This window comes from Coenobita brevimanus, chromosome 95 (genome assembly GCF_032717465.1).
Source record: "Coenobita brevimanus isolate Jiangsu-jjx chromosome 95, ASM3271746v2, whole genome shotgun sequence".
Taxonomy (NCBI): domain Eukaryota; kingdom Metazoa; phylum Arthropoda; class Malacostraca; order Decapoda; family Coenobitidae; genus Coenobita; species Coenobita brevimanus.
In genome coordinates, this window is record NC_137048.1 from 557,128 (window position 1) to 566,354 (window position 9,227).

The window sequence follows — 9,227 nt, forward strand, 5'->3', positions numbered from 1 at the left end:
TTTCTTTCTTCCTGTCTTTCATTTTCCTTCCTACCATCACTTCCTTCTTCCTAAATGCCTCAACTTTTTAGTCTTCTTCCTTCTTCTTCCATTATTTCCTTCTTCCTTTCTTCCTGCCTTCTTTCCTTCCATCAGTTTCTTCCCTCCTACTTTCCTTCATTAATTGTTCCTTCTTTCCTTCCTACCTATATCGAATTTCCCTTCCTACCTTTTATCAGTCTCTCCTCTCCTTCCCTCTTTCCTTAATTCCCATCAGTTCTTTCTTTCCTTCCTGTCTATAGTAAATTCTCCTTCCTTTCCTTCTTACCTCCTATCAGTCCTTCCTTCATTCCGTCCCACCATCCTTCTTCAATTCTTCCTTCTTTCCTTCCTGTCTATATAATATTTTCCTTCCTACCTTTTATCAGTCCTTCTCCTCCTTTCTTCGTCCCCTCCTTCCCTCTCTCCTTCCTTCCTTAGCAACATACCTGAATGAGAAAGAAAACTAGGTCAGGCCGTGGTAACCTTTATTTAATTTACTGAAAATAATTATAAGAGGAGGAGGGAGGAAGGAAGGAAGGAAGGAAGGAAGGAAGGATGGATGGAGGGAAGGAAGGAAGCAAGCAAGGATGGATGGATGGAAGGAAGGAATAAAGGAAGGAAGGAAGGAAGGACGGAGGGAAGTAACGAAACGTGGATAAAGGATGAGAAAAGTGGAAATGAAGGAAGGAAGGAGAGACGGATGAGAATATGAAGAGTGAATAAAAGGAGAAAAGCGGAAAGGAATGAAGGAAGCAAGGAATGATGGAAGATGAGAAGGATGGAAGGAAGATCGAAAGAAAATGAAGAGGCGAAAGAAGGAAAGGAAGGAGGAACAGAAAGAAATTAATTAACTGAAACAGAAAAGAAGGAAGGAGGGAAGATCGAAAGCATGAAAGAAAGGAAGGAGGGAAGAAAAGAAAGAAAAATGAATGAATAAATAAAGGAAATACAGGAAGGAAGGAAGGAGGCAAGGAAGGAAGGATGGACGGATGGAAGGAAAGGAAAGAAGGAAGGAAGGAAGGAAGGAAGGCAATAACAGGATACGACTTAAACCAGGATTTCTCTTATCAATGAGGGGGCGGGGGAAGAGAGGCAGGGAAGATGGAAGGAAGGAAGAAAGGAGGCAAAGATGGAAGAAAGGAGGGATAAATGGAGGAAGGAGGGAATGAATGATGGAAGGAAGGAAGGAGGAAATGAAGAAGGAAGGGAGGAAGAAGGTATGATGGAGGGAGTGACGGATGGAAATAAGGCAAGGAGAAAAATGATGGAAGGAAGAAGACGAACAAGTGAAGGACATGAAGGACAGAATAAATGGATGGAAGGAGAGAAGGAAGGAATTTCGCTGAGAAGTAAGAAAATAACACAGATAAAGACAAAAGTATAAATAACCTCCCCTCCCTTTTTTTTTTATTTACTCCACAAGAATCCTGTTCTCTCCATGTGTGGTAAGAATTGCTTTAGTGTACTATCAAAGAAAAAAAAATTGCAGTAAAAGAAAATGGGAATAAGTCAAAGAAAATGGCAGTATTAGAGCAAAGAAAATGGCAATATTAAAGCAAAGGCAAAAATGGAAACAAGCAAGACTCAACTTTGAAATAAAAAATCGACAAACAAAACAAGAGAAAGACTATCTGGAATAACAATAAGAGGAACTAAAACAATGCCAACAACAACAATCAAAACAACAAGGACAACAACAACGAGGTGACCTAATATGCAATGAATTATACAGGAATTTTCATAAAGGCATTCCACAAGCCAGGGGGGGGGAAGGGGAGGGGGAGGGGAGGGAGAGAGAGAATTTAATATCAATATCCTTCTCAAAACTGGGTATAATCATCACCATCATCATTATCTTCAACATGCCATCATCATCATCAACATCTTCATTATCATCATCATCATCACTTGCAATTACGGTTACATCATAATATCATCATCATCATCACCATCTTCACTCTCTTCATCACCATCATCATTATCTTCAACATGTCATCATCATCAATCATCATCATCATTTGCAATTACGGTTACATCACACTTTTCTTCATCACCATCATCACCTTCAACTTCACAGTCACCATCACCCATTTCCTTACTATCATCATCATCATTCCAAAACTCTTCGCCAACCCCCACACCTACTGGCCAATTCTCACCTCTCTCATTTTACCTACCTGCCCAGGTGTATACAAGGTCATTAACGTAGACGGCATCATTAACACGTAATATGAATGGAAATGGACGTGATATGTATCTATCTATTTAAAGTCAGACGTCTTAATCCCGTATGGGGTGGCCACAAACAAATCGCCTCCACGTAGTCCTGTCCCCTGCCATCTCCTGCCCTCCCACCAACTCACCCCTATCCCTCTCTCATATGCCTCTCTACTCCAACCCACGAGAGAGAGAGAGAGAGAGAGAGAGAGAGAGCCATCCCCTCCTTAACCAGCCACACCTTTATCAAATCACTTATCAAGAAAAAAATAATAATAATAATTACATCCTCGTCCTGAAGAGGCTGAGGTCATATGTATGGAAATGATAAGTTAATTGACCTATGAATATATTAAACATCTCCTTTACCTCATTACCTTCCCCTTTACCTTAATTACAAGTCATTTCCCCCTCACTAATCACCTCTATGGCCTCTCTTCTTAAGGATTATTTTCTTATCTAGCTATATGTCTATTTATCCATCCATCTATCTACTTATAAATCCATCGTTCTATCTATCTACCTAACTATCCACCCATCCATCTATCTGTCTATTTATCCATCCATATAGTCATCTATCTACTTATCCATCCATCCATCTATCTATCTATCCATCTACCTATCATCCCTCTCACTATTTCTCATTTCACCTTATTAACAACCTTACTGGCTCTATAATTAAAGGTCATTTCTCCTAACACCTGATTCTACCATTCCTTATTTTCCTCCTAACACCTCACTTTATTATTATTTATTGTATTATTCTGTGTTATTCCCATTATCTTTACTCGCTTCCTTTACCTAGTTACCCTTCACTCTCTCACATTTACTCTCCCTTTGTCTTTCTCTTCTCTTCCACTCTCTTTTTTTTCTTCCTTCTGTCTTCCTGTTTTCCTTCTTTTCATATCCTCTTCCTTCCTTCCTACTTCCTTTTTGTCTTATTCTACCTCTTTACATCATTCCTTTTCTTCCTTCTTTCTTATTCTTTTTCCCTCCTTTCCTTTCCCTTCTCTATCTCTCTCCCTCCCTCCCTCTCTCTCTGTTTTCCATTCCTCTTTCTCTCGCATCTTATTTCCTTCCTCAACTTGTCTTTTTTAATTTTCTTTCCTCCCCCCCACCCCCTCCTCTTTCCCTCCATCCTTGTCAACCCTTTCCTCCTCTCTTCCTCCTTCCTCTTCATTTATTCACTTCTCTTTTCCCCTCCTTAATCCTCCTCTTTTTACCTCGCTTTCAATTTCTCTCCTCTCTCTTTTTCACATATCTAAGCTCTTTACGTCCTTCCTATCTCCTTTCTTTCTCTCTCTCTCTCCCTCTCTCTCACGCCACCTGTCACCTTCCATCGCGCCAGCAAACACAATAAACTCTCTTTTAAATCACACACACACACACACACACACACACACACACACACACACACACACCAATTCCAGATACATACATTCATACACACACACACACACACACACACACACACACACACACACACACACACACACACACACCAATTCCAGATACATACATTCATACACACACACACACACACACACACACACCAATTCCAGATACATACATTCATACACACACACACACACACACCAATTCGTTACATACATCCATACACGCGCGCGCGCGCGCACACACACACACACACACACACACACACACACACTGTACACAAAATCATCATACATACACTCACCCTCTCTCTCCCAACATTCATAATAAAGGATAGTTTTATTAATAATGTCAATAAACTACATAAATCTCTCCATCACTTCTATATCAGGACTACTTTTACCACTACCAGGAAGTGAGGTAAAGGAAACGGTAGGGAAAGAGGAAAGAAAATAGGAAAAGATGGGATATAAAAAGCATGATGTCGAAAGGAAGGAAGGGATGAAATACGAAGGAAGAAGAAAAAAGGGAGAATGAAAGAAAGAAAGAAGGCAGGGAAGAAAAGGAAGGATGTCGAAGAACAGGGGGAGAGGAAAATGAAGAAAGGGAAGGAAGAGCAAAGGAATGGAAGGGGAAAGGGCGTGAGGAGGGAATGGGAAGACAGTAGGGGCATGGAAGAGAGTGGCAGGAAGAACAGGGGCACGGCAGGGAAAGAGGGGAGGGAAGAATAGGAGGAATGGGAGGGAAGTGAGATGGATGGGAGAGAGCGAGAAGGGAAGAGGGAGAGAAGGGGATGGAAAGGGAGAGGGAGAGAAGGGGAAGGAAGAGGGGTGAGAGGAGAGATGGATGGGAAAGGAAGCGAGGAGGGAAGGGCAATGACAAGAGAATTTCTGGAACAGTGAATTGCAGATTAATATTTTCACGGCTGACTGGCAGTGAGGGAGGGAGGGAGGGAGGAAAAGAAGGGAGGATAGGCAAGGAGGGAGGGAAAAATGGAAGGGAGAGAGAAATGAGAGCAGGTGGAAGGAAGGAGGAAGTAAGATTGAATGTAGGAGCAAAAAAAAATGAGAGAGAGAGAGAGAGAGAGAGAGAGAGAGAGAGAGAGAGAGCTGTTGTTGTGCTGGCGATAGTTGTGGTAAGGATTGTGGTAGTTGTGATGGTAGTGAAAATGGGGGTCTGAGTACCGTGGATTTTCTGATATTTCTCTCTCCTTACAGATAGAGAGAGAGAGAGAGAGAGAGAGCAACAAGGAGAGGCGCTCACACAACTAGTGTACTGAACTGAGTGTTCTCATTTTCATCACCTTCTCTTCCACCTCCCTCTTTTGCACCGACTTCTCTCTCCTCCTCTTTCTCTCTTCTCTCCTATTTCTCTTCCTCCATCCTCTCTCTTCCCTCTTTCGTACCTTTTTCTCTCCTCTATCCTCCCTCTTTCCTCTTTTTTTCTCCTGGTCTTCCTCCTCTCCTCCCTCTCTCTAATCCTCTTTTATTTCATTATTTTCCTTTACTCTCTTCCTCTGATTTTCTTTGCCGATTCCTTCTCTCTCTCTCTCTCTCTCTTATTCAGTTCGGGCGACAACCTTCCTTTTCTTTCTCTTTTGAAGGGGAGAGAGAGAGAGAGAGAGAGAGAGAGAGAGAGAGGTAAAAATGGAGGGAGTAAAAGGAAAGTTGGCCTCTCCACGTGCCAAAACCTCCTCCTCCCTACCCGTAAAGTAGAGGAGGAGGAGGAGGAGGAGGAAGTGAAAAAAGAAAGGAAGAAGAATAGAGGATAGGGACAAAAATGTGGGAGAGAAGGAGAAAAGGAAAAGGGAGGAGGGTGGAGGAAGAAAAAGGAAAGAGGGTTGGAGAGAAAATCAGTAGGAGAAAAGAGAACAAGGAGAGAAAAGGAGGAAGTAAAGAAAGGAGTAAGGAGGAATGAAGAGGAAAGGCAAGAGGAAAACAGGAAATAAAAGAAGAAAGGACTAAAGGAGCATAGAGAGGTAAAGAGGAAGGAAGGAAGGAAGGAAGGAAGGAAGGAAGGAAGGAGGGAGAGGGAGGGAGGAAGAGAGAAGTATGAAGGAAGGAGACAACGGGGGGAGGAGGAGGAGGATAGGTGAAAAAAGGGGAGGGAGGAGAAAAACTTGGAGACACTGAGAGGGAAGGAAACTTTGGAGAGAGGGAGGAAAGGAGGCTGGATAGATGGAGTGACAGACAGACAGAGCGATAGACAGACAGACAGACGTAAGTAGATAGATAGACAGAGAAAGACAAACTGCTGTACATGACAAGCAGGAATAAAACAGATATAAACAAAGGAAGGACAGGTAAGTAAGATAGATAGATAGATAGATACGAGGAGATAGATATACAGAGAGAGAGAGAGAGAATCAACAAAAACCCTATCCATAAATTGCTGGTCGTCACTTTTATTAGCGTCACAGTTACCCCCACCAAGGGGAAAACGGGGTGCGGGGCGAAAGAAAACGGAAAGTGGAGTGGACGAATTAACCCCTCCATTACTAGACTTACTGTGTATGTGTGTGTGTGTGTGTGTGTGTGTGTGTGTGTGTGTGTGTGTGTGTGTGTTTCTACCTCCAGACGATTATATTTTCTTGATTAACCTCTTCAAAGCTGAATAAAATCGTCTAACGAGAGAATAAGAAAACATACGAACACGTCCTGAGATTGAAGGGGTTAAGTTGTAGGGGGGCTAGAGCTAGGCCGTGGTAGCATTTTGGATTATATAAAAATTCAGTCACACACACACACACACACACACACACACACACACACACACACACACACACACACACACACACACACACACACACACACACACACACACGCACTGCAAAAGTAAAGCACGAAAAAGTAAAAAAGAAAATCATATGGCAAGCAAAAATGGAGAAAAAAAAGAATAAAAGAAAAAGACAAAACATAAAAATCAAATTAGTAAAGCAAACTGATACAAAAACAAAATCCTAGAGTACTGGAAAAAAAGTATATATTAATAAAAACAGGAATAAAAATAAGCAAAGTAGAAAATCAAATCAGGATAAACAAAAATAAAGCAAAATAAAGGCAATAAAAAAAAAGTAGAAAACGGGAAATAAAAAAAGCGAATAAAGCCAATCATTACTACAGAAAAATAAAATACAGAAAAAATTATGCCACGGCGAAAACAAAAGGACGGACAGAAAACGTGAATAAAAAACGAATTAGAAAAGCAAATCACGGGTAGACTAAAAAAAAAAAAAAGGAAAAACTCTGACATGGCGATTTTGCTAAGTCCAACCAAATCCCGAGCTCTCTTTATGAGGGTAATGAAAGCAGGGAGGCAGGGAGGAAGGAGCGAGTCTGGAGGGAAAAGGAGGGAGGGGGCGAGGAGAGAAAAGGAGGGAGGGAGCAGAAGGAAGGGAGGAAGGAGATAATCTGGAGAGAAAAGGAGGGAGGGAGGGAGGAGAGAATCTGGAGAGAAAAGGAGGGAGGGAGGAGAGAATCTGGAGAGAAAAGGAGGGAGGGAGGGAGGAGAGAATCTGGAGAGGAAAGGAGGGAGGGAGGAAGGAAAGAGACTAGAAAGAAAACGGGGGGGGGGAGGAGTGAACCTGGAGAAAATAGGAGTAAAAATTAAGAGCAGGAAGGTGGATGCTGAAGTGTTGCCAAGTGTACCTTTATGGGCATAGCTGCAGCAGGGGATTAAATATGAAATAAAGAGCACAGGCACAGCACAGGCTTTAAAAAATACATCCTCGTCACTAGAGAACAGAGGCACAGCAGTGGGTGAGGAGGACACGGGTGACATCGGTACCTGAGTCTGGTTCGCTCCTGCCACTCTTCTTGCGGCTGCGGACACGGTAGAGGATGCTGCGTTGCTTGTCCTTGCCGCTGCCCCTGCTGAACCGCTGTCGGGCTGAGGCATCCTTGTTCTTGCGAGTTACATCACTGGAGGTGCGGCGGGCGACGGTCTTGGCTACATGTAATGCCTCAACCTGGTGCTCACTCACGCTGCGCCGAAGCTCCCGCCGCCGACACCGTGACAGTTCAAGGTCATCAGTTGCGCTTTGCCGTACAGGAAGGTTGCTGGCTTCATTGCTACGCTGACGGGCAGGGGATTCCAGTGTTCGGGACCGCAGAGGAACTGAACTATCCCCAGAAATCAAGAGGAAAGCCTGGTCAGATGCCCCACTGTTTGGCGAGTCCGGTGTCATTGGCGATGATGGCGTGGCAGGTGTCAGCAATCCCAGCACAGCCCTTCGTGTGTCATCAGTGGGGGGCTGCAGGTCCGTAAGAGGGGAGGGTATGCCAGGGGTGCCAGGTGAGAAGGGGGTACCAGGGGTGGAGGGAGTGGTGGGGGTGCCTGGTTGGGAGAGGGCATGCAGGGCAGCCATCTTGCGACGCCTCGGGGGTGGTGGCACAGGTGGGTTGGTGGGGTCAGGCGGGTCAGACTCCCCACCCACTGCCCCACACACGGCAGAGGACACATTCTCCTTCCCCATTTGAGTGTGGGTGTGGGCCACAACACGGGCAGCAAGGGGATGGCACACGCCCTCCCTCCGCTGTGACACCCGACATAGCTTCTCAGACTCCCGATGTGAGGTCACGAGGTTCTCCCCGGCATCTATCAGTGACTTTCTACGCTGCCTCAGTATAATGTCCTTATCCCTCTGGGCGTCTTCTATTCTCTGGAACTCCCGCAATAAAAAGGGACCGAAGTTGTCATCTTCATCATCATCATCACTGTCACTGCTGGATCTCGAGTCTGATGTGGTGGAGCGGCGTTTCAAGCAAGATGAAGTCCTGTTTCTCCCGCCCACCTCCAACTCATCATCGGTGTGGAATGGCGCTAGTGACTCCGGCCGAGGGGGTGCACGGGCGTCCTCCACACCCAGGTTAATGGTGAACCGCTTGTTGGCGTCCTTGTCGGGATTACCACCGTCACCCTCACGACCAAACCTCCCCCGCCGCAGCACCACGTCTACAAGGAATACCATCATCATCATCATTCTCACCTTCACCTTCCTGACCTTAACACTTTTATCTATATCCCCTATTTCATTCCTATATATCTACCTCCAATTCAGCTAATTTCCCTTACTTCATTCCAATACTTCTCATCTCACTCTTACTTTCATTTTTTAAGGGCAAAATCCCCATCATCCTTTGACTAAAAAAATATACTCCATCTTAAATACCATTACTCAATCTAAATTCTCCCTACTTCCTTCCCAACCGTCTTACTTCAGTCTTAAATTCAACACTCTCATGCCTTCATTCTGCCATAAAGCTCTTATTTACCTACATATCCCCTGCCAATATCCGTAGGGAATAAAATAAATAAATAAATAAATGAAACTTCATACTTTTATAAGCCAAATTACCTTCTACAATTTACCTATCGCCACTGATTTTATTCCCTACCTTTCCACCTCTCTCTCTCTCTCTTGGCAGCTATTACCCTCCCCTCTTTCATTATTTCTCCTGCACATCCCTTCTCTTGCTGAACTCCTCCTTCACCAGCTCTTTGCCTTTCCATCTGGCCCACGTCTCACTCTAACTCTCTCGTTACTCTTCCACTACCTATGTACCCCACCCCCTTTCATTCCCACTATTTCTCAA